This window comes from Strigops habroptila, chromosome Z, assembly GCF_004027225.2.
Source record: "Strigops habroptila isolate Jane chromosome Z, bStrHab1.2.pri, whole genome shotgun sequence".
Classification (NCBI taxonomy): Eukaryota; Metazoa; Chordata; class Aves; order Psittaciformes; family Psittacidae; genus Strigops; species Strigops habroptila.
Genome location: NC_044302.2, coordinates 25,377,292 through 25,405,120, shown reverse-complemented (window position 1 = coordinate 25,405,120; position 27,829 = coordinate 25,377,292).

The following is a 27,829-nucleotide window of genomic DNA, read 5'->3' as shown; positions in this document are numbered from 1 at the left end:
AGAACTTTGAAAACTACTAGTTTGTGCGTTTGTAAAACATCAAACTGCAAAATTGTTAGTTATTCATAGATATAAAAATTGGAGTAACCTACAAGTTAGATAACAAGTTAGGTAAGACATGGTAGAGTGATTAGACTAAAGGAGTTGGCCAGATTCTCTTTAAAATCCATGCTGAAAAACAGGATTCAGCACGTATTATAGAAGTGTATCATAAACCATAGAATCATCACAGAATCATAGAATGGGTTGGGTTGGAAGGGATCTTAAAGATCATCTAGTTCCAAGCTCCTTGTCATGGGCAAGGAAAACCTCCACTAGACCAGGTTTCTCAAAGCCCTGTCCAACCTGGCCTTGAACACTGACAGGGAAGGGGCATCTTACAACTTCTCTGGTCAACCTCTTACAGTGTCTCACTGTCATAGTGAAGAATGTCTTCATAATACCTACTCTAAATCTACCTTATTTCAGTTTAAACCTGTTCAGCCTTGTCCTACCCCTACATGACCTTGTAAAATGTCCCTCTCCATATTTCTAGTCAGCCCCTTTAGGCACTAGAAGCTGCTCTAAGTTCTTTTCAGGGCCTTCTCCTCTCCAGGCTGAACAATCCTATTTAAATTTGGCTACTAGAGATTTTTTCCATTGAGTATGGCTAGGTACTGGACAGACAGAACTGTCTGGGCTTGGAATCTAAAAATAAGTCTTTGGACCCTTCACATTAAGTTTAAATAATGTCTCTGCATATATTTCATAGTTCACTTTGTGTATTTTTCCTTTTCCTCTCTTATTCATCCTTCATTTATACATGGAAGGACAAATGTATTTCATTGCTTTGTTCAATTTTTCTCATTTTCACTTTCATTATCACCACATTGGTCCTAATTTTGAATAAAAAAATAATGAACTTACTTGTCTTTTACTTCGTTTTTTATATTTCCATAGAAAGATTACGAATAAATATTGAGTTTGACTATTCTACAATTATTTATAAATAACATTATAGTTTTTACATAGGCACCATTTTACCTGCATGCATTGTCTTTTGCTGTGATTTGAGATCATAACACATGTATGCAGCTGAATGTAAGATACTGGAGGTGATTTGCTTCTGAAATGAAAGGTTAAATTTTGCATTTCATATTTGATCTGTGGTTTCAGAAAAATAGCTTTCCAATATCAATACTGTAAGCAGGAATTTCACAGTAATTATTTGTAAAATTGATTTTCTTCTCGATTTTAGTAATATTCATTGTCACTTTGTGACAACGCACACTTTAGAGACCACACTTTCATCTTCCTGTGGTGTTACCATTAAACAAATAATTAACCCTTAAATAAATCTATCTCTGTGTTTCTGTATGTTCCTAAAATTGTCCTGATGTGTGTAGAATAATGAGTTGGATAAAATTACAGTAGAAGATAAAATAAGGAGGACTAAGGTATTCCTATCCCATGTAAATGCAATAGTAATATGTTGTTGTACAGTAAGACTATAAGGCTGGTCTGTTCCTTTAGTAGAACTAATTATCTTCCTGTCTCATTGCATTTTTATGCAAAGAAGTAGCTTTCAGGAATTGGCATAGCATAGAAGTCTGTTGCTCCATCGTCAAAGAGAAGGACACTAGATTCTTCAGTTCTGTTTTCAAATTTTATCTTTCTTGTGTTCCTAATGGCTTGAATCAATTTCAGCTTGCTTTCTCTAGTAGGGAGAAAGGAAATTGTCCTTGCAACAAAAAAACATTTTGACTTTCTTGCCAGTATTTTCTGGAATATTTTCCTCTGGTATTTTGGGTTTATTTTGAAAATTTCTATACTCCTCATAAAGCTAGATCTCATTATAGTAAAACCGTGGACCCTAGAATAGTTATGAGACCTATTGCACATAATTTCTTAATGCCTTATTAGCCAATAGCAATTGAAGTTTAAACTTCCATCTTGGGTCTTATAAGTCAATGTTCTTTCATTTCTTCTTGGTATCTACTTCAATGTACGTCTGCCAACATTTTCTTCTTTGTTACAGGGACAATCCTGTAAGTTCTATGGCAGCTTTATTCAGATGTTTTCCATATGTCTGTATCAAAGACTGCCAATACCTGAGTACAAATGTTCCTTTATAAAAAGAAAATACTCTACATTACAACAAAAGAAAACATCTTTTGGCTTCTTAGTAAACTTTCAATTGAGTTTCAAAAACTATCACCCTCTTACATAAAAGAAAGTAGGAGCTATAATAGAAAGCAAGTTATCTGATGACTTTATATTTAAACATAGAAATTCATTTCAACACTTATATCATATCATGAGATTAAAGACCTCTCTTCTGTGACTGACACTACCGCACTTCTCCATGCCTTCATTATTCGCAAAACTAACCTCTTTAAACTTTTAGTGCCAGGCATGCTAGAGCATCTTCAGCAGACGCTCATCATCTGGACATTGTCATCAGAACTGTTATTAACAAGTTTCACTTTATAGCTCGCATTTTTCCCACCTTGCAATCTGTCCATTGGCTGACTTTTTGATGGTATATCAATTTGGAAGTAATGTAGTATCATTTGGGAACAAATTGACCACAGGCATATATATATATTGTGGCCAATTTTTTTTCAGCCTTCATATAGGTACCGTGCTTTCAACTTCTTTTAGAATTTTTGATGTTTTATTTTTACATTGCATATCATAGAATCATAGAATCATAGAATAGTAAGGGTTGGAAAGGACCTTAAGATCACCTAGTTCCAACCCACCTGCCATGGGCAGGGACACCTCGCCCAAGGCTCTGTCCAACCTGGCCTTGAACACCGCCAGGGATGGAGCATCCACAACCTCCCTGGGCAACCCATTCCAGTGCTTCACCACCCTCACTGTAAAGAACTTCTTCCTTATATCTAATCTAAACTTCCCCTGTTTAAGTTTGAACCCATTCCCCCTTGTCCTACCACTACAGTCCCTAAGGAAGAGTCCCTCCCCAGCATCTTTGTAGACCCCCTTCAGATACTGGAAGGCTGCTCTGAGGTCTCCATGCAGCCTTCTCTTCTCCAGGCTGAACAGCCACAACTCTCTCAGCCTGTCTTCATACGGGAGGTGCTCCAGCCCTCTTCTCATCCTCGTGGCCCTCCTCTGGACTCTCTCCAACAGCTCCATGTCCTTTTTATGTTGAGGACACCAGAACTGCACACAATACTCCAAGTGAGGTCTCACAAGAGCAGAGTAGAGGGGCAGGATCATCTCCCTTGACCTGCTGGTCACGCTTCTTTTGATGCAGCCCAGGATACGGTTGGCTTTCTGGGCTGCAAGCGCATACTGCCGGCTCATGTTAAGCTGCTCATCAATCAACACCCCCAAGTCCTTCTCTGCAGGGCTGCTCTGAATCTCTTCGCCACCCAACCTGTAGCAGTGCCTGGGATTGCCCCCACCCAGGTGTAGGACCTTACACTTGGCTTGGTTAAACTTCATAAGGTTGGCATCGGCCCACCTCACAAGCGTGTCAAGGTCCCTCTGGATGACACCCCTTCCCTCCAGCGTATCAACTGAACCACACAGCCTGGTGTCATCGGCAAACTTGCTGAGGGCGCACTCAATCCCACTGTCCATGTCGCCGACAAAGATGTTGAACAGGACCGGTCCCAACACCGATCCCTGAGGGACACCACTCGTTACAGGTTTCCAACTGGACATCGAGCCATTTACCACAACTCTTTGTGTGTGGCCATCGAGCCAGTTTTTTACCCACTGAGTGGTCCATCTATCAAATTGATGTCTCTCCAATTTAGAGACAAGGATGTCATGCGGGACAGTGTCGAACGCTTTGCACAAGTCCAGGTAGATGACGTCAACTGCTCTGCCCCTGTCTATCAGTTCCATAATTAATTGTCAACTTAGCATCTTCTCTTAATCTTCTCAGAAGCTGATGGAATTCTTCTTCCTTTATGAATTCCTGTTTATTGTAGAACTTCCTGATCTGCATGACAAATACCATAACTGCATATGTAAATTAAGCATTCAACTGTGCATGCATTTTTGCATGCATGATTGTAAAACTCACTTTGTATTTGCCAAGCTCTTAAGATTCTATTACAGGAATTGGTAATAATGGCTTTATGGTAAATTTTCATGTAAGCTATTTTAGCAAAATGTTTCAGAAATTCTTGCAGAAATAATGTTTAAATGCTCCTTATTCTTTTTTCTTTTGGACATAAAAGGAAATGAAATCTGCCTTGTCTGAAGTTAGATACTAACATATTAACTGTAGTTTTTCCGTTTGGTGAACATTGTATTAATGACTAGACCTTCCTTTTATGCCAAAAACCCAAATAATATTTGAAATAGAACACCCATAAGGAGGCAGTGATACAAACTTAAGTAGACATCCTTACTTTTCTACTTTTACGTACACACATGCATTTCCAAAGAACAGACTACCCAGCACCCAAGTATAATTAGTCTGTTTCTGGAAAAGGTTATTTCTTTGAATTGGTGATTCAATGTGTTATGCAGCTCATTTTGCGGCTCATACCTTAAATTAAACCCTGGGGCTCAGCTGACCTCAAGATCCTGATGAGATGAGAAGTTTATACTGTGTTTTACCTTTTTCCATAATGAATAATGAGAAGAAGCTTTATGCATTTTGACAGATGAAGTTCAACGTATGTTTGTTTGTATTTGCTGGAAGGATGTGTATTCCTTCAAATACCAAGACAAGTATCCTTATTTTCAGTCATGCAGCAAGAAATTTTTAGACAAAATATAGATAAAACCAAACAAATTATGTTTACAAAAGTGTTTTACAGCCTAGAAAGTCTGGTACCTGAATGACAGAAAACTTATCCTGTAGATCACAGGTATAAACATGTAGGGGTATGTGTGAATCAAATCCGGACTATATTCATCTTTGGATAGGCAGCAACAGAGCAAAATACAAGTGAAAATGTAGTTACTATTGTTATTATTAGTATTGATATTAGTATGATTTATGGAAGTGAATAAGGGTTATTTCAACTGATACCTTCATGCAATACCTGTAATCAATGCACTATTCACAGCACTTTGGTATAATGTTTTCAAGTTTAAGGAGAAAGTGTGGCTCTGTTTACTGCATACCAGACCATTTATACACTAAATTCTAATTGGACAGGAGCAGAAGTACTTTGGAGAAAATTACCTAGATTCTTTATTTTACACTCTTAATGTCAGTTGCCCCAGTTACTTTTAGTATAGAGTTATGCTTTCTTTTCTTATTTTCCATCTCACTTTAACATTCTTCTTGTCTTCACAGAAGAGATGGAAAGTGCCTCCAAATAATTGTACCATTGTTGCAGGAGATTTTTCTCATACTGGTGCTGCCCTTCAAGTCCAAGAACATCTAGAAAATCTAAATCTTAGAGTTAGAGTTACTCTAGTCAGAGTAAGTGCTTTTAATCACAAAAGCACTCAAACAGTACTGTATCTTCTCCCTCAACCCACACACTAACCAAATTCAACATGTTCTGCCTGTCATGAGTAATGTTTTGGATTGCTTCTTAGGACAAGGTGGCCTCCAGGTGCTTATCCGCCTCTGAATTTTCCTGGGTGTGTACGATGGACAATTCCGCAACTTTTTTGTCTCTAACATGTCTGAACATCTCAGCTAATACAGAACTTCTCAACAATCTCTGTAAATTTTTCACTGCTGTAAGTTGCGCATACTTGGCTGTGACTGAACCATTTTTTTGGGTTTAGGACTTTAAAATCTTAACACAGATGGGGTAAATGCAGTATATTCCCCAGATTTGCCTGACACTCAGTATTCAATGCAGTTTCTTTTTAGTTTAAAAACTTAAATCACTGCAGATTCACTGTATAAAAGGTCACATTCCCTTACAATACTATTTTCAGAGATGGGTTCCATACATAAATTCTGTTATGTTTACTATACTACAGTTAATCAACCAGGGTGAGACCATCGCAAGGGAATGAATCTCACAAAGGTTCTAGACACATTTAACTACGATACATGAGACAGCAGTCCACATTGTACAGGTTTTCAGGCTACCAAAATTCTGTTTTGGAATGGGAGGAAGATATTAAACAGCAAGTGCCTATGATTTAACAACCTAAAAATGGTAAACAGTTAATTTGCTACTGTCTTACAGAATTGTGTATCATAGAGAAGAAAGATACACAAAGACAGAAACATGCATCTGTACACTTATTTATATAGCATTAGAGCATATGAAGAGTTGAAATAACAGGCTTAAACCTTGAACTTTTAATTTTTCTTTAGTAGACAAAGTACAGCAGATTAAAGCAATATCTTTCATTGGGCCAACAAAGAGCAGTCAGGCTTTGACACCAGAAAGGTTTAATTTTCAGTTTTCACCTTATTGATGTTGTCCACTGTTCCTTACAGGCCAGATCAACTACAAATATTTTCTTTATGCCTTGGATGATGCATTTCTTCCTTTGAGATTCAATGTTTCTTTTTGTGATCAATAGTAAAAAGAGACTTTGTGTAAAGAACTACAGTGAAAAAATAAAAAAAGGAAAGCAATCCTTTTATTGTGGTTGTTTGGATGATTATCAGAAGAAAATCAGGATTATTTTTTAATAGTGAAAAATGCAGTTAAATGTAGAAGCCACTCCATTTTGTTGATTTAGTATACCCCTACATTCATTCTGGGTTGCATCTGAAGTCAAGAGACTTCGTATTAGAGTCTGAGAACACTAACTGCTCCCATCAAAAGCATGGCACTTCAAAGCATTAAAACCAGTCTAACCTTGTCCTTTCCCTCCCTACTTCCCCCTTTTTCCTCCGTCTCCCAAGTAGACTTCATTTTTTCTTTAACCTTTTTGCTAACCAAAGAATTATGGGGTAACTATTGCCCCCAAGGCTAGGTGACATCTATTTAATCTGTCTCAGCACATTTACCATTGTAAGAATTTTGCATTTCTTTTTAATTTTCCCACTTTCGTGATTACACAAACCACTACAATTTTAAAAACAGTTCACTTTTACCATTCAATCAGAGGAAAAAAAACAGTGAGTTTTGAGAATGATTTTTATTTTTTTGTTGTAAGTGACAGGCCACCTTACACTAGAGGTGATTGGTGTAGAACAAACTTGAAAAACGTAGGTTTTATTTGGCTTCAACAGGCAGATGTTGAGCAAAGGGGTGAGGAAACAAGCAGAACTGTCATCAAAGATAAGCACCTGGAAGAACAGGGTAGATATGACCACAATAAATACCTGATCGTTATTACGTGGAACAGCACGGCACTTGTTCCACAGATCCTTTCTCCCCAATTCCGTTACTGAAATTCACAATCTCTGCTAATTTCTAAATATGAAATAAAACATTGCTACTTGAAAATTAACATTTTTTCAGCAAAATTAAATATCTGAACATTATGTTAAATGTATTAAATAATATTTGACATTTTTGGGGTTATTATGTAGAGAGTAAAACATACTTCTGATTATTATTCCATCTAAAAATTGCTTGTTCATGCCTTAGTATGTGTTCTGTTTCAACTGAGAGCAACTAAACTTTAATTTTCTTGGTGACTAAAACATACAGGAATTCTGATTTCATTACATTTTCCACTATTGAACAGATCTTACATCTTGTGTGTTGCTTACAATATTATTGTTCAGTATAACTGTATGTAGGAGAAGTTACCATTAAATACTAGTTAAAATAAATAAAAATAAAATAAACTAATGCATAGTTTGTTACTTGAAATACATAGCAAAGTTTTAGTTTAAGCACCTCAGCCCAAACTCTTTAGGTGTTTTGCAGACTGTGACCCATATACAGCCTAAAATCTTTAAAAATACAGCTAAGCTGTATGTGTTGCTTTAAAATATAGAAACAAGTATACTTAACAATGGAAAAGAAATTAATCTGCTTAGCATCAAGGATCTCCTGATGAAAATATGAAGTTAACTTTGTAGGGAAAAAAAACAGTAATTCCTTCATCCCGAAAATATGAAATTATGCACTTTGGATAATAAATATAAATTTTGACAATGCTTTATTTTAATGGCATATGAATTAAAACTGCATTACAATGAAATTGCTGCAGAACACCCACATTAATATCGAATGAATTCATTATGACCAGCACAGTTACAATGAATACTAAATGAATTAATAATAGTGAACCACTTAATGTGTTACCTAATTGTTTTATTTCATTTTTATGTGTATTTTTGACCAAATTTAACTGTTAGGTTAATAGAGAATGACATCCAGTAATTCATTTCAACACCAAGTGTTTGTAAGTGATTGCTTTCACGCCAGATTCAGTCAAGCCTGCTACATATCTGCCATTGATCAGATGTCTCAAAAAGACCCACCTATTGCCGCAGATATTTTGAATCATGTTGATGTAAAATGATCAGCCAAGATGTAATAAAGATTTAACAGCTTTTAATGGTTGGTGGTAATAGTGCTCCTTGAACTGACAATACATCTTTCTTCCAAGAATCCTAAGTGCTATACACAGGTGGTTATTAACAGTATCCTACAAACAAAGAAACTATATGGTTTGCTTATGATAACACAGTAGCTTTGCTGAAATCACTTGTAGAAACCTCAAATCCTGCCAAAAGTAATTATTCTGGGTTTTTTTGTCTGTCCACTAAGTTAAGTTGCCATCTCTCATTCATTACATTGCACGCATCATGACTAGCGTATGTCATGTAAACTTATGAACCATATTTTTTAGCATTTTAAATCATGTTAGAAATGATACCTGCAAAGACAATGCACATTATTTCTCCATTTTGTATTAGCAAGACCTGTATCCCTTTAGTACCATGGTCCACAATGCAAGCTCCAGTGAAGCTCATCACAGGGACTCTGGACAAGTCCCTTTGTGGCTAGGAACAATAATTTCTGGTGAAGCTTTCATAATGGTAAGGAAAAAAGGCATTGCTTTATTAAAGGCTTCTTTTTAACATGCTAATTCACTTATAAATTCAGATAAAGCAACCAGAGGAAGATTTATATTAAAATTGGGGGGAAATATTTTGATTAAGCTGTGTGGTAGCACATAGAAAGAATGATACCATTAGAAGGAAAAGTGTGATAACATCCTAATTTCAAGTTCATCATCTGGCACAAAATGCTTGTTACAAGAATCATTATCTTCTACATTCACAAAATATGTTGAATGCTTATCTATTGAAGTTTGCCATGAATGCTTGGTTTTGAGGGGAGCGTTTTGGATGTTGTAAGACTCAAAGGTCCTTTAGTTTTCGGGAAGAACTAGGAACTTTAGAAAATATTATTTCGCCATTCAATTTTTTAAAGGCCCTCTCGATGAGAATATTGAATCAAGTCTGTGTTACTGAGCAGTAAAGGAGTTTTCATTTACTGATGTATGTATGTCATTCATTTGTGTTGCAGGTGTAAAGAAATCGTAAAATTAGGAGGGCTGTTCATTTTTCATTTTTTACTTGTAGTAAGTCTGATTTTGAAACTTAAGTGTTGCAAAACAATCCCTTGGATATTCTTGGGGTTTATGCTATGGAAAAAGAGAAAGGGCCAGGTAACCAGTAAGAGCACCAGTAAAGCCTACTGCAGTCCAGTAACACAAGACAAGGGAAGAAGAGTGAAGCCAAGGAGAGACTTCAAAGTCAAAGATGGGCTTCAAAACAAGGAATAGGTGACCTAAGTCTTTGCATTTTACTGTTATGTTCAGCCAGTCATCCAGGCCGTGATCACAAATTACAACTTAGAGCTATTGTTTAATATTTGTATTTCCATTTCTCTCATTGTACACATAATGTCAGTAAAATACAGTCTGGGCCAAAAGAACCAGAAGGGACCTAGGTCTGACAGAAAGGTAGGAAGATTTGTCCTCCTTTACTCAATCAGCCAACAAAAGTGGGGTGCAAATTGTGAAGTTATGGGGAAGAGAAAGAAAACCAGCTAAAACCAGCTAACCTTTCTTCACTCTTTTGCTATCATTTCTTGTAGGAGTGGCTGCAAACAGCAGGGGCAAGAATTGGGGAACATGGCTACTTTTAACTTTCCAAACCTGGTGTCATGAGGGTGACTGAGAGGTAGATGAAGAGAAGCAGAGCAGCAGTATAAGAACAGGTAGGGTCAAGCAGGAGAGCTGTCTTTGTCTTTCTCTCTTCTTTCCAATTACATTTCCATAGAACCCAGAGAATCTACTACAGAATTTGGAAAAAAAAAAAAAAAAATCCCTGTAGATTTATATTTTCCCTGAGGGGTCTTTTGATACTACAATTGTTTTGTAGTATAAAACCTGTAATTATCTATTTGGGTTTTGCCTAAACTTGGGGGTACTTGACTTTAATTACCAATCAAATGTAACACTGCATCTGCATTCATGCAATCATCAGTACTAACTCACACATACAAACCTTCTTTCATCTGAAGACAATAGAAAATTCTTTTTATTTGTTCTCACTCAGTTTTAACTGAAAATAACAGATGCTGCTAAGGAAGTTTGAGTGTTATGTTTATAATAGTTCACAAAGCAAAACAGCCAGTTCCAAAGAGAGGGGAAGGAGATTGGGTATAGTCGGGGTTTAAAATGGGATTTTTATACTTGAATGCCAGAGTCAATGGGTGGAGAGAGGCAAAACACTTCTCAGTGTATCCACTTGACCTGTAAGTAGTAGTTATGAAGAGGCATTTTTGCATGGTATTACTGCAAAGTAGTGTAGTTTTGATCTTCTTTCCTCTCTCCTGGCTTTGTGCAATCCCTCTTCAGGGGTGGGAAGAGAAATCAGGCATTTCTGAAGGCAATAACTGTCCTTCTGTTAAAACACTCCTGTCCCTCACCTCATGTCTACAGTCTGTAGAAATAAATGGGAAGGATAGAACCATAAAATCAGAGAATATCAGGTTGGAAGGAACCTCAAGGTCATCTGGTCCAACCTTTTTAGGCAAAGCATGACCTAGACTAGATGTCCCAGTACCCTGTCCACCTGAATCTCAGCAGTGCCCAATGCTGGGGAATCACCACTTCCCTGGGAAGATTTTTCCAATAGCTATTGTTCTCATGGTGAAACATTTCCCTCGTGTCCAGTCAGAATCAAAGCAGGGAGTACCTTGTGCCTGTTAAACCTCTTCTTTTCCATGGGATGCCTCATACATCCTCTCATTCCCCTTTCAACCTATCTAGGTTTTACTCTTTTCTGAAGAAAGTGTTTTCATACAGAGGTAACTGCATTGGGGTACCCAGGAACATTTTGGTACCACCTGAATGACTCATTTCAGAAGCACCAGAGTCGTTGGCTTCCATTTCCTACAAAAGTGTATCTTGCAGTCGATTGATCTTGCTATCCAAAAACTACAAGTCCTAATGAGCTTTAACCAAATCTGGGATACTGAATCTCTCTCTCCACCTGTTTTTATTAAACGGCTAGAAAATAATTTTTTTTAAGTGTGCTTTACTTTTCTTTCTCTCAATGCTAAAATAAAAATGTTCTCTCACAAACCTTTGATGTGTAACAAATCAGACTAAAGAGCGTCTAAGTTCACCAACCAAAATTGTGGACAATTTTTTTCTGGAAAGGCTGGAGAACAGTGCATCCAGTCAGTTCTTTCTGTATTGCCAACTGTCTGGCCTCTGTGCAAGCTCAAAAAAACAGGAGCTTTTTTTTGCTCTATGTTTCTTGCACAGGAGCAAGATTCAGTTGTTGTTACTTTAGTCATATGAATAAAATACTCCAGCTTTTCTTGTCTGATATTGGGATACAGTCCTGTCCATTATCACAAACATTGCTGATGGGAGGAAAAAAGAAAACCAACCTCCCCAAAAAAACCACACCCAAACTAAACTCCAACAATCCCTAAATAGAATACTTGTAGGCAAATCATACTGCTGTATCTTCTTCAAAAGGCTTGCAGGCATCCTTCAAACAGGTAAATTCCAAGTGTGCGTGGTTCCACACATAATGGCATGAATGCAATTTACAGTATGAAATGATAAACTATTACTTTTTTTTCCATGTTTTGGTGACTAGCAAAAGAATTTGTACCCTTTACCAAGACTGGCATGAAAAGATAAACAAACCAAATTACCAGCAATTACTCTCATCTAGCAGTTTTTCTGTATAAACTTATTCAGTACCATAACTCTATCCCTCTGACATCCTAAATATTCTGTAAGTATCAAATCCACAGTCTTCTTGAACTCTACAGATATTATGCATTCATATATGCTTTTATCTTTTTTTCTGAACAGGATGGTAGGCCTCAGCTCTTAACTAGGGATATTTTTAATATCTTCTTTCAGTAGATAGAAATTATTCCAGGGGTCAGTCCAGTTTGTTTATTCCAAAGATACTGAAAAAGTTTAACCAACCTTTATTAATGTATTTTTATTATTAAGAACAGTTATGCAAAAAGTCTTCATACATGAATAAAATATTAGGTTAGAGGTGTAATTAGTATAAAAGGATACAGTGAAATAGAAAGATGGTGAATATTGCCAGCAAACCATATATCAATGCCAGTTATCATATTTCATTGGAAGACACTAAAGATCGAAAAGCAAGCATGGTAATTAATTAGATTCATTCCCATTTAACCTGAAGGTTGCATATATACAGAAATCAGGTTGAGTGTAAGAGCAGAGAATAAGTAATTCAGTGAAAGATCAAGAGCGCTAGACGAAAGAAGCAGAGGGGAAACAAGGGGAAGAAATGCCTTCATTTATTGCATTAAAAAAACACTACTGATTTAATTCCTGTTGACTACACTCCCACCCCATTAAAAGCTTAATTTCCGTAACTGGAACGATTGGTATTTTTTAGATGAATTGCACAAATTTTAGGATTCTAAATTATTTTTTCACACTCTCAAGCTATAATCAAATTCAGTGTGCTTTCCTGACTTTCTTTACCACTGGTCATTCTTCCACTAGGAGAAAACATATTTGTTGACTGGGAAAACAACATAAACCTTGGGAATTTGGCTTTCCTTCTTCTACTCGCCACTTTCTAACCAAAGATGAATGACAACCAACTTTCATTTGCACTCAATAAGAACATATTTATTAATATAGGAAAAGGCAGCTGAGGCATATACTTTACAGAAATAGAGTACATCATTTTGCAACCAAACAAACTCCACCAAAACTCGTCAAGATTAGAGCGTATGGGTAAAAAAAAGGTATCCTGAAAATGTCAGTTCATCAAATCGACTACTATGAAAGTGAAAACTTTTAACAGATTTTTCAATATTTTGAAACCATTTTCTCAGTGTCTTGATAGGTATTGCAAAAACAGTTTTGAAATCGTTGAACTAACCTATTTATGATTTTATAGAAGCAAAATACAGGTAATAGAGGCAATAGCTCTACCAAAAGTGGTAAAAATTAAAAGCTGACATTACAAACAATGCTAAAAAATAATGTATTTCAATTCACTCAAACTACTATCATTCTTCTCAATTTGTTTTCAACAAATTTTAACAGGCTTACTTTTTGTGTGTTTAAGGATAGAAGTTGGTTTTTTTTCCTAAAGACTGTATTTTCCCAGAACAGAAAAATTAACTCCTGTTCAATTAAGCTCAGAAAAACTGGATCTTAGACCTACTTAGAGCCAGAGGTATTTAATGAGATGTTTCTTCTCAAAACGTCAGTAGCAAAATTGTTAATTAGGTTCCAGTTGCAAAGCTGTTATTCAGCCAAAGGAGAATACGTATTTAATTTCAGAAAGCAGAGTGCGTAGTATAGAGAGATGAAAAAGTTTGTAGGGGAAAATATCAACATCCTATGTCAACTTATTTTTGAAACTTAGTGATTAACTACAACCACATTTCTTCTTCGATTAGAAAAATGTAATTGTATATATTCTGTCTTTTTCTTGTGCAGATGTAGCCTTGATTAAGGCTGAAAATTTAGTGGGAAATAGGGGCTTTATAGGTGACTTAGTGGGAAATAACAGTCTTTCCTTTCAAGATGGTTCAAGGTATTTTCCTTGATCCACGAAGCTTAGTCATGTTTAGAACCAGGCTTCTAGATTTATGGTACAAATATTTGTCCATCTCAAGCACTGAGTTTGTTTTTTTAGGTGGTAGGATCCAGTATATCTAAAAGCTTTGCAGTATGAGATTTTGATAGATTACAATCCAATCTGCAATTTTTAAAGGAATAACTAATCTTTCAAGAAACAAAATTCATCAGGTATGTCCCATTTTAATCTAAAAACTCCTTGGATGGTTAGCATTAACAAATTGTGCATGCTCAGAAGTCGTTTTATGCTTCTTCATTTGTTTTATCCAACAGGAACTGAGCCTTTTCCTAAACAAACCTCACTACCTTAGGCATGAACTTCTGGTCTAGACTTCCTGTGCCATTGGTATGAGTTAAGAGATGACTTCCTATAGGAAACTTCTCCAGAGACAGAAGTTGTAAGTGATCTTGACAAAACAATCCAATGCAAAAATATGCTGGTTGTTATACCGTGGTATTATAAATTTATCTGGTTTATATGCAGTATATCTTTAATATTGATGAAACTTTTTCAGATGAAACAGATTTGCATAAAACCCTGGTCACCACTGAAATTCATATAAGCTTCTTATACAGAGACCTTAATCAGTGCATAATGGAATGAATGTACAGTGAATTGGTCAAAATCAAGCACACTGGATCATTATAGCTGGAAATACACTCTCAGACAATTCATTGCTAGTTTGTTCCAGAAATTATTGCAAAGAGGTAGTGAAACGGCCCCAAGTAAGTCATGCACCATGATGTACTACTTGTTTTGCCCTCTAATTCTGTGGTGACCTAGAGCTCTGAGTGTTATATATTCAAATGTCACTTCAGAGTGCCCCCTTGGAGGTATTTAAAAGACATGTAAACATGGTGCTTAGGGACATGGTATAGTGGTGGACTTGGTAATTCTGGGTTAACAGCTGGACTCGATAGTCTTAAGGGTCTTTTCCAACCTAAGAGGTTCTATGATTCTATTTGAACCTTGGTTGCTGAACCCTTGGCCTATTTAACTTATCACTATCTATCTTCTTCCTTTGGAGGTCATGGGAGACTCTTATAGAGCCGTAATGTTCTCCTTAACTAAAAGAAGAAAATAAAGATGGATTTTTTTTCTTTTTCTTTTTTTTTCCCCCAGTCAGTGGCTAAAGTTAAGATTTTTACATTGCAGAGAAAGAATAAAGTGTTAGTTCAGTTTTGGGATCAGAATCTAGGCCCTTGGGGGAAATTCGTACTGACCCCATATAATTTAATAAACAGAAAGCTCTAGAGGAAAATCTCTGTTTGTCAGATAACATGGCTTCTTCTGACAGTTGATTTTTGTTTTTATCCTGACATTATCCACTTAAAGCCAACTAACCGTAAGGATACAGTGATCTTTGTAGGTACACCCCACCCTACCCCCCCCAAAAAAAAACCCAAGAAAAAGGGTCATCTAGTATACAAAATACCAATACAAATTGAATATAGCTCTTATTGCTTGGATATTTTTTTGTTTGAGTTAGCATGTACTGATTAGAATGGATGAATCATGTTTAACATGCCCACGTTCACAATGGGAGTTTTCAGTGAATACAGTGAGAGGATTTGATGTTACTGGAGAATTTCTGAGCCTTCCAGAGCAATCAGCATCTGTACTTAAAAGCTTAAATCTACTTTGTGCTTTTTACATTCAGAAGGTGCAAAGAAACTGCAAACACGGACAGAGCAATTCTTGGGTTGAGGGTGTTAGTGACAAAGCAGGCAGTTCAGCATGTTAATTGCTTCTACGACTTGGAAACATGGAAACATCTGGAGCTATCGCTGAACTATATACAGCTAATTGGAATGTCCGCAAAGCTCGTCTCTGACTTTCAGTTGCACGTAAAACAGAGTTTTGGTATTGGATTTGGCATGTAGATTTATTTCTTCTACCTAGACAGATGTGTTGCACTATTCTGTTTAAAACAAAATTCTTTCACTAAATACACAAAAAATTATTGAGGGTCTGTTTGAAGCCCAGCTTCCCACAATTTTTTCTGCAGAAGAAAATTCCGAAAGACTACTCACAGAAATTGTTATCTTGGAGTATGGCAGCTCCAACCTCTAGTTTTGGTGATCAGGATTCATTTCTGTGTGTTTTAACCACAGGATTAGTGAACGACACTTTTTGGCCTTTTTGACAGTATTACCACTGGGCTCCAGCTAAGTTCTGAACAGCAAATGTTAAGATATTTTCTTGAACCAACACTTTTTGGTGAGATAGGTCGATTCTGAATTTTAATAAATATTTGAGGTCATTTGTTATCACAAATAGGAACTGAATTACAACTACTATGTCAAATTTCACTGAGGTATACAGCAAGAGTTGACCTTCTCTATTTTCATTATAATTTGTGTACATCATGTTGCTTGTGCCAGAAGAAAATTTGTTGGAGCGAAACAAAAATTGATTAAAAAAGGACAAAAGAGAAGAGCTAAACCATCCAAAGACCAAGAAACTTTCCCTTCCCCTTCTAACTGTGATAACAGTTAAAAATAGAAGAGCACTGAACTGCCTCTCAACTAAAAGGAATTAAAAAATCACATGAAAATAGACTTGTACACATAAGCAACATGTGACAGAGAGTCACCAAAAGGGTGAAAAAAATTTTTTTTCCTTTATTTTTAATTTTGGCCAGTGACAGTCCTATTTCTTTTTTCTCTAGTGTTAATGAACAGTTGAGAGAAAAATTAATGATTTCTGTATCTCTGCAACATGAGGATAATAACATTATCTTATATTTACGAAGTATTACTTTTCTATAAATGCATACTTTTGCTACTTGTCATTAGAGTGCTCATGAAAAACTTTAGGTGGATATATGGAGATAGGCAGAAAGAGCCTGACACAAATAATTCCTTTTATCAGTCCAAGAAAGGCCACGTTAGAATCAATCCTTTTTGAAAACCCCAATATTGGATCAGATTCATTCTTATTTTTCTGCTGCATGTATTTAATAGGAAATATTATTTGGAATATTAAAGACTGCTCAAAAAATCATAGAGTCACTGAATCATAGGATGGTTTGAGTTGGAAGGGGTCTAAAAGCTCATCCACTTCCAACCTCCTGGCAAGGGCAGGGACACCTTCCACTACATCAGGTTGCTCCAAGCCCCATCCAGCCTGGCCTTGAACACTCTCACGGATGGGGCAGTCACAGCCTCTCTGGGCAACGTGTGCCAGCACCTCACCACCCTCATAGTGAAGCATTTTTACCTTAGGTCTAACCTTAATCTGCCCTCTTTCATCTTAAAGCCATTTCCCCTTTGCCTGTTAATACATGGCCTTGCAAAAACTCTTTCTTTTTATATATAATTATTTTTTATTTAACAATTCTTCTTCATAATGATAATTTAATTATTTGATTATTAAATAATAATTTTAAAACCTCTACATCGTAGACCTTTTTGTGTAATTAATTTCCTAATGTCTTTTTTCTTAAGCAAATTCTCAGCAGAGAAAAGTCTTCCTTTTTGTATCACAGGGTACATTATTGAAATAGACACTGATGAGCAAAATCCACAAAAGTTTAGCAAAAAGTTGAATAGTCTCATCCATCTATCAGTGAACAAAAGTTTTCAGTCCGGATGATCTAAATTTTCTGAAGACAGACAATTGTTGCTGTAGAATCATTGTGACCTCATCAGATGAACAAAAGAAGTGTATGCATAGACAGGTTGTGTCTGCACTGCTGATAGTTTGAACGCACAGAGTAACTTGGCAAATGAACAGGAATTTCAGGAACAGTTCAAACGTGCAGATAAGTATGGCACAATGCACAGTGGGGCAATGGCACCTTTGTCCACCTGGGTCTGGGACTGATTTAGACCTTTGGGGGCTTATTGACTCTGTTTAAAAAAAAAATTCCAGGTTACTGAATGTGTAGCATTTTAGAGTATCTGGTGAATAGGGAAGTATTTTTCCTTCTTCCAGAGAAAATATGTCTTTTTTGCTGGCCTTCTTAGGAGGTCCAGGAATAAAAATTCCTAGAATTGAACCCCTACCATAGGCAGGCAATAATTCCTTCTTTTTTTTGAATTGTAATATGGTAAGGCAAGGAAACATTTTATTTTCAAGAAAATTGGGTTTTGCGCTTCAAGTAAGGAAAGAGACTCTTCCAGCCTCCCTGCCTTGTTCCCTTTCTCCCTCACAAGCTACAGCTGCAGAAGTGTCAATTTCAGAGGTGACTCAGGTACAGCATTGACGTGTTTAACCCTCAACAGGAGACTCTGCAAGGTATTAGATGGGTCTGAGAGACAGCTGCATGCCAGGTCACTTTGGGAGATTTCATTATTCTGTGTACCAATTTCAGGAGTGTGTGTGGTAGGGGTTCTTTATTGCATGGCTACACAATAGTTTTGGAAATGTTTGCTGGGCTTAATATTAGAATCCCTTACTGTAATTAAAAAAAAAAAAAAGTTTCTCTCGCTTGGGGAAAAAAAAAAAAAAACAAACAAAAAAAACCCAGGTTTTTTTTTTTTTTCCCCTAGAACTTTTGGTTAGCGTTGTGGGTTTTTTGGGGTTTTTTTTGGTGCCATGCTGTGCAAAGAAGTTAACAAGAGTATTTTACCATGTAGACTACAAATGTTGTCCCCACCGACATCTCACTGCAGATTTTTTTAAATGTTTGTAGTGCTGAGTTTTAAAGCATTTTCTAAACTGCCCCATACAACCTTGACTGGCAGACTACTTTGGGAAAATAAACCCTTCAGAAGCCTACTGGCATGCTGAACTAGTGCACCAGTCCCCTCTGCCTGTTAGGCTTATGCCGGAACGCAGACCTTGTGTGCCGCTGGAGAGAATACTGCTGTCTGAATTCTCTGTTGCTCTCTGACACTTTTGCTATGCAAAATAGCAAAGTACTCTTTTTTTGTAATCACAATTTATTCAACCTTCTCCTTCAATCTCTTCTTTTCTGTCTCTTTAAATTAGAAAAAAAAAAAAAAAGCTGCTATTAAAGCTGTTTATTTTATTGAGAGTCTTCTAGATATGTTGTGTTTCTTCTTCCTTTGGGGGTATATTTTTAAGTTCAGTTAGTACAGAAATTATAGGCAGAAGAAAACTCAGCCCAGTTCTTGAATATTTGGTAGGATGTTTAGTACTGTACAAGAAATGTAGACAAGCATCAAGAAGACAAAAACCTGTCCTGCCTGGCACAGCTAGAAAAAAGGAATAGCCCCCTCACTATTTTTCTAGTCATTCTTTTTCAAGAGAATCACTCTTTAGTTACTCATTTCTTTTCCCCATGGTCAGGTTGGCTGCATCTCCAAACACTTGTAAGTACTGTATGTTCTGACATATCCTGAAGTCATGCATTAACACCTTTTCATTCAGCAAAGGGTGAGAACAGATATCTTTTGGCAGCTGACAGCAGGGAGCAGGCAGAAAGGAGGAGAGTGAAGCCGTAGGACTAGGACACTGTGGTGGCCTAGTGGCTAGCATGGCTAAGGTACCAGCTGTGAATAACCTTCTTTTTTTTTAATTCTTTTATTTTTCTTTTCTTTTTTTTTTTTTAAATCCCATCCACCCAACAGATGTCTCTCTATCATTGTCATGTCCTCAAGCTATCCTAGTAAATGATTTGTGCATTATAAGTGAGTCACTAAGGTGGCAATTGAACCTCTTCACAGCTCAAAATTTTTGATGTGTGCACAGAGAGCGCAGCGTGGGGGTGTGTGCGGGAAAAAGAGCAGGAGAGAAGGGGAATAAGGGAAACAGAGAAAGAGGGAGGGAGAGAAAGAAAAGAAATGTCAAGGTTACCTTGTTTTGCCTGGAGAATCAAAAGGGAGGGCAAATTAACTGCTGGCTGTATTTGGTCTTTTGGATATCCGGCAATGAGGCAGCTCCATCCTACTCGAGCAGATGTACATATCGCTTTGAAAGATTAAAAAGTGAAGAATGCCGTGATCTGTATTGTATATACACTTTATTCGGTGGAAAGAATGTTAATAAATATACTGAGAAACTGCAAAGTTTGCTGATATAAATAATGTGGCATTTCAAAGTCTGTCAGTAAATGTAATTGAATTCTACAATGTAAAAATATAGTTTGGTTATAAATTGGAGTCATACTTGACATTAGTTGGGAATTAGGATATATTAATTAGATACTTCTTGTTTCCTCTTTCTGACTTCTTTATATTAAATGTATTATTGGGAAAGAGGAATTTGCAAGCACGCAATTTAGAGGTTTTTATTCTTGAAAACAAGCTGCTTGGTAATTTTTGGTGGGGAAATAAACGCCTTTTCAAAAACCTTGTCAGTGTGCTGTCTGAAAAATGCCCTTCCCAATATGAACACAATATGGAAAAGCTAATCCATTATAATACTTTGTAATGATAATAAGCCACAGTGAACAAGTAGCCTAGGGTAAAAGATGGTAGTAGTCACCTTTAAACAGAAAGAGAATAGCAAGTAATTGCACATTTTTACAGTAGGCTGATGACAGCATTTCCTATGACTTTGAACTTACTTTGGCTGTCACTGTTCTGGCAAACATTCTGCATATCAATCAAGAGAATATATTTCCTGCATGACATTTGCAGTGTAATGTATAAAATTTACTAATGTGATCTTTACATGTTGTCATCCTGTTTATATATAAATATATTAGTCTCCCCATATAGCTTACACTGCAGAAGCAGCATTAAACCCTTCCATAAGGTTTCACTGACCTCTGCCTGTTTGACATCTGTAGATTGTTTCTCTTTTGCAGCTGGATTAATCTTCAACCATTCGTACTATTGATAGTGATGTTTTCCTGCAGAAGCTTAATATTACTTAACATTGTTCTAGGTGCATATGACTAAAACATCTTTGCTCGCTTTTTAATAGCTGCCCCAATTATTGCAGTAATCACCAAATAATAACTTGGCACATTTTTTGTTCTATGTTCACAGAATTCTTTGGGGACAATATGATTTGTGCTTCGTCTCTGGCACTGCACACAGCAACTACGCATGTTGGTCAGCCCTTCTCCTCCTGGATGATGGTTCTTGCTCTTGTATAGTTAGCTCACTACAACAGCGGTTTGATGTCTGCCGAATTTCTTAAACTAAATGATGATCAAACAAAGCTGCTGTTCACTTGTCCTTCTCAGCTGAAAGGGATTTTTTTTCTTAGTTCTTGGAAACATTTTTTACCTCTTAGGTTTTTTCCCCCTTTTTGATAAGCAATTCAAGGTACCTTCAAGAAGTACATAAATATGAGACTCTGAATTATTAAACATAAAAGAAGTAAAAAGTCTTTGCTTAAGTACAGAGGGGGTGAAATGACGTCTGAAGGTAGAGAGTTAAAAATAATATTTAAAATAGACCTTGAATATTCCACTTTTATCTTTGCTGAAGGGGAGCAAATACTTAGCAGAAGTACCCAAACACTAGCACACATATACCTTTGTGTACACAATGTATACATCACATACATATATAGACCTGAAGTATATGTTTAATCTGAAGAGAGCTTTAAGAATAATGCTTTGTGCAGCTGCCTAGCTTACCATGGCACCATGAGTCTTCAAAAGTCTCAGCCCGATCCTGCTTCCCTCCGTGATAGCCACCTCCTTTTTGCTTGAAAGTAAGAGGAACTTCATGACATTATTGCTTTGAAAACCGGAAGACGTATTTTAAAACTCTAGACCATCTGGAGGGGAATCTTGGTCTCTGTTGTGATTAGTATGAATTTCAGTGGGAATCCCACCCTTCTTTGTCTATTTTATGCCTGCTTTTTTTGTCTACAGCTGTACAAGTAATAAACCTCACCCATCTGCACAACCTTTGACACAGTGGGTGCGTCTCAGTTTGAGCAAGGTAGCAGTAGTTAAAAACTCAACAGTTGCTCTAATACATCAGCAATTGCACTTAGGCTGCTGAGCTGACCAAAATTCCCCATTCTTCTCTGAAACTGCTGGAGAGAGTAGTATAGGAATTTAGAGGGGTGGCAGGCTTGGAAGAGTCAATATAAAGATCAAAATGTGTGGTAAATTAGAGCAACTGGATGTCTCTTGGCTGTCTCATAACTTTTTATTAATAAATCTGAGTAATGTGGTAGTTCATAGTTGCCCTAATTCATGCACAGAAGAGCCAAAAATCATGATTAATTCAGGAGCATTCTTATATCAATCTGCAGGTGTTCCGGGGAATCAAAGATTCCGGTGAGGAAATAATGGAACCAACACGAATGAGTCTCTCCCTTACTTTATTACAATGGTTAAAGTAGGAACGGAAAAAAAATGGTTAAAGGGTGTTCAGGTTACTTATTAGGTTATATGCTTACCGACCCTGTTAAGGACCCGATGATCAGGAGACCAGCTCCGAAATACATCATAGCAGGAGAGGTGGCAGGTTCTACCTTGGCGGGCGTCCCTGCAGAGGCAACGTGGACCTCGGTGGTAATGAGATCTGCCTCACCTCCTTCACGAGTCCTGGGCTTTTATTACTTAAAAGGTGCTGACTTGTCTTGGCTCAGGGGGTCAGCTTGTGCCAAGAGGAGCGGCCTAGTGACCTATTTGGCACTAGTCTGAGTTTGCGTTCTAAAGCACAGAGGGTCTTTTAGGGGTCGGCAACTTCCGGTTACTTCCTCCCCTTCCCTCCTCTTCATCGCTATCTTCATCCCAGTCCAGAGTCTTCATCACCTCTAAATATCCTTGGCTGCCTTTTATGGCAACAGTTGGCTATGATAGCTGGCTACAACATCCCCTTCTGATGAAAATGATGAATTCAGCACAGCTCTCTGCTTCTTCTTAGTTACAAAGTTACAGTTACAAGGTAGAAGAGCTCAGGATGCACACTTTCAAGGCAAGAAAGACTTGGGATGGGCCATCACGGACCATTAACTATTGTGTCTCCGGACACAGCAGGTCATAACTTCTGAGTTTCATCAACACCCATTGCCAGCAAAATGCATAGGATTTTTGCTCAATCTACTCATTCAAAAGTTAAATACAGAAGGGACAGCATAATTCTATAATAATCTTATCTTTTGCCAAAACTTATTACTGTGTAATAAAGGCATTTATGTCCCCATTATCTATTACCGATTTGTTTATTTTATTATGGAGTCCCTGCCATATTCCATCTAACTTTCTGGACAATCCTGGCATTTGCTAGGTCCAGTTCTAGTATCAGACAGCTGTTACTGTAGCATCTACAGCATAACAGGTAAGTCTTATTCATACATCATCTCATTTAGCTATCAAACTCTGTTAATATGGAGACCACAAGCAAATGACTTGGCAGGTATGACTAATTCTTGTAAGCTGTCTTAATCCTAGATCTATTCATTTAAGTTTCTATTTATGGTTTTGATTTGGTTTGATTTGTTCTCCTTTGTTGACAGGAGCAGGACCTTCCTTCTCCTGTCTGCAAGGTATCCTCATGTGCAAGGTACTATTTGGCCCTTTTTAGAGGTTCAACACAAGGCCTGTTGCCCCGTTTAAATCCCCTGTACACTCTCTAAATGCAATGCACTTGCTGAAACTCTGACTTATGCTTAGTTTTGCATAAGACATTCATCTCTGCAGGAACTTGATCCAGTTTAAGTCAAATGGTCATATAGAGCTATATCGTTTAAGGACCGAGAAGGGCAACTCCACCTCTCAAGCCAAGGAACGACCAAGTTTGTTCTGTCCAAAGCAATTCTCCATCACTACTTACTAAGAGCAGTCCTATAGGAAACACTTAAATTAAGAAAAAAAAAAATCCATTCACATACCTGCTTGCAGATGCAAGTCGTGCAAGCTGAGGTATTTTGAATTTCTGTGGACCCAGCATTACTTACTGCCTTGCAGAAATAAAGGGAGAGGTACAATGAAATGAGCCTTAATGAAGTGTTGGCTTACAAGGCTCAATTGAGATGGTAGAGATGTGAAATGCATGGGGTGATGTTCCTGGTCTCCATTTTCAGGCAGGTCATCCAGAGGCATTTTTGGACAGTAAATCTCAGCTGTTGTTGAGGTGCCAGTGTAATTGTTTGAGTAATGCTGTCACTTTCACAGATGCGTCTGTGTAGATAACCAAATGTACACATGCACACTAAGATGTGATTCCCTTGCACTGAAAGAGTACTTCTTGCTTTCCCCCCTCTTGGCACTCCACTACTATTATTTAAAATCTTAGAAATTATACTTTGATATTGCTCTGAGGTTCTCAGAGCTCTTTCTGTGGGCAGGTCAATATCGCTGCATGAATTTTAAAACATAATGAAGACTTAGAAGGGTTAGGTGATCTGCCCAGGGTCATGCAGAAAACACCTAATGTAGGAAACGGTGCCTGGAGTACTTAGTTCCTCAGCTGTTACACATGTGCTCATCCAGATCTGTTATAGCAGACAATGTGAGTTGCTACTTCACATTTGTCTTGCAGCAGTCTGATCCTCTATTTTTCTGTAATTGCTTCTTGACTTTATTTACAAGCCTTACCTATTAATCTCATTGCTAAGATGTCTGCATCATGCTGGTGAAGTCAGTCCTGGCAAAACTGCTATTCAAGAGCAATAACCCATATCCCTAAATACCCTTTAGCCTAATGGTTTATCACACATATAATTATTTTATAATATTAGGTGTATGCTACAAGAATTTTCAAAACTAATTATGGTAGCATCTAGACGTCAGAACAGGGAATAGCTGATTTACAAATGAAACCTAACATTTCTATACTCTTTGCATTTAAAGAAAGCTTTGACCTGAAAACTAAATACTGATTAAAGCTGTACTCTGCTGCTTTGTGGTGGTATTTTTAATAAAATATTATCCATGGTAAAATGTAAATAAAAAAGCAAATTAGTTCATTCATCATATATTTTAAGCAGTTAAAATGAATGAACTCTCCTTTGAGAAAACATCTGACCAAGCAAAATAATGGTTATGAATCTGAGAATATGTTTAATGAACTCACTGGTTAAAATTCAGGTATTTTGAAGCCCATTACTATGTGTTTTAAATTAATTGAAGCCCCATTGCTTGAAAAGTCTTCCCCCTCTTCCCCCTTTCTATCCTAATGTACCAAAAATAATTGACCTTAGTAACATATGTGGGAGCAAAGATCTTCCCTAGACAGGAATGTTGGCTGCACAGTCAAATGTAAAAGCCCACAAGTGGAGGAGTAGCTATTCATGAATCTTCCCTCCATAATCATTTGTCTAGTGTCAGTTCAAAGTCAGGGAACTTGCCAAAGATCAAACACGTTTTTCCTTTAAACAGTACGTATTGTAAATATTCTAGCTGGTATTCATTTTCCTTCTTTTCCTGTTCTGAAACATACATATTTACTATGCCAGTAATGTTTGGGTTTTATAGGTTGAAGGAAAATGTACTGCTTGTCTGCAAAGTAAGATTATTTCAAAAAATAACATATAATCTTTTGGTACTGGAAACTGACAAAATTCAATTACATAAAAATAAGAAAATAAACACCCAGCCCCAGAATTTCTAAATGCTCAAGAATTTAACCTGAACGTAACACTAGATGCCAATCTAATTTGCCCTTTAGGTGAACTTTAAAACTTGTCCTGTTTATATGGTGTGGAAATATGACTTAATGTGCTAGATTTATGCTACATTAATATTTACATATGGCCAAATACATATATATGTTCTTCCTGTGCATATCGATTACTACTGCCATTTTTTTTTTTTTTTTTTTATTGGACAGCTTTAATATTCTTGTTCTGTAGAAAAGCGAAGATGTGATTATCAGTGACGAGTTTTCAAACCACACGTTAAAAACCTGTAAAAGTGTAAAAGACCCATTTCAGACACAATTACATGATATCACAGCTGTATCAAGTTACCTTCATTCGAGAGAAATCCGCCACTCAGCCCAACTTGAGCCTGTCCTGCTGCAGGTTTCTGGAAGAGCAGAATTTGCCGCTAAAGTTGGCTCTGGGCTGGGAGTAGAGACCACCAGGAGATGCACAAAATACAGTAGAAGAACAGCTCATGCATGGAAAAGACTCAGATACAATTCAGGGATTATTGTATTGTAAGTCAAGTTGACTTAGGGATGAAGGCTGAGGGAGAAGATATAAGGGTCCAGAGTAGCCAAACCCAAGCTGTGACAATGCCCTTTTGTATGTCTTTTATCTGACAAGGTACCACAATATAAACATGATTACTCCTTCTAGATTCCTCCATTACAGTATTTTTTTATTGCTACCAATACAAACAGTATAAAGCACATACGACGTTAAACATTTTTTTTCTACAGCCTTCATTTCCACCTGTTCCAAAAGATGACACTTCTCATTCTGGGATTTGGTATTGTTAATTTAATACCAATTTCTGTAGCTGGAGTCAGGCAAAAGGAGAGCTACTCAAAATCACATTTTGTGACAAAGGTTTCATACTTGTGGATAAAAAAAAAAAATAGCCTGAATTCATGACATTTTAAAAGCTGCCCATGCAAAGCAAAGTGGATAAAAACCAATGAGAGATCCAGACCTGCACCTGCATTCAAGGTATACTCTTCCAAGTAACTTGTGAAATAAAATCCTAAGTACCCAAGACATCCTTGGAAACTGGACAATATTCTTATAAATAAAAGATTATTGATAAAAGTTTTTGGTATAATTTTCAAAGAACTGAGTTTCATTTTAAGCAAGCTGTTTTGCCTCAGTGTATTCTGACTCATAAAAACAAGCTTCTCCTGAACTGGAGGCTGTCTTAGTTCTTGCAAAATAAACCTGACTCTTGTGAAGGCTTTGGGGGGCCCTTCTGGCTGTGCCTTTCAGCTGTGCACATGAAAGAAAAGGAGACAAATACTGGTCATCTTCAGCATTTCTCAGAAGACAGTCATCTCTCTGGATTCACTTACTTTGCGTTGGGTCACAAGGAGATATATGATCAACTGGAAGTGTTGGATGCAGAAAGTTATTACAAAGAGCATAACAATATATAAATATAATGCATTTAAAAGAATGTAACTTTTTTAAAAGAATGTAAATAGGCTAAAATTACAATTTCCCTGATATCTTTCACATCTACAAGTACAGAAACGGAAATATGAGCATGTGTTGCAGATGCAGACTCCTAACAAAAACAGAAAAGAAACTCACAGAACATAATTTCAGGGAGAATAGAAGCTATTTCTTTTAAATGTTTCTCAATTCATTTATTTACATTATCTTATTATTTATATACAATGTATAATAGACTGTTTCATTTTATTTTATGTCTATAACTGACACTATTCACGTAATGTATTGTATATGTATAATGCTAGCAAAGTGGCAGTGCTCAGTCTAAACCTTGATTATTATACAACATTATTACACTAGAACAATTGTACTCTTATTGTTTTACTATTTCTCTATACATTAACCTATGCATTCTACATACCATTTCCTGGTATAAATATTCCTTTATGCAGAAATAACTATAATTGATTCTTTCATGTGATACTAGCCTGATCTTTAACTCTATTCTCTACTTTTAATTTAAAATTTGATTTCAAATGTTTCTTCTGTTAAAAAGCATAGAGTTTAGTGGAATGAATGGCACGCACTCTTTAAGCTTCAAATCCAAGTTTGTGTTGTACAGAGTAAAGCAGTTGTAGGAACCAATATTTATACATAAACTGTGTAAAATTAGACAAAAATTGTAATTCCATGGTCAATAACAGTTGATCTAGATTGCCTGAAGGTTGTGTAAGAAAAACTTATGAGAGATTCAGTTTATCCCACATATAGATTAAATTATGGCACATATCTTAAACATTCCCATGTATATTTCTTGCTACAACCATTTTTCATTGGATCATGAACAGATGGCAGAATACATTCAGAGGACTGGGACAAGATGGGATTTACCTGAACTGACAAGAACAAAAGGTGTTTAATGAAGTC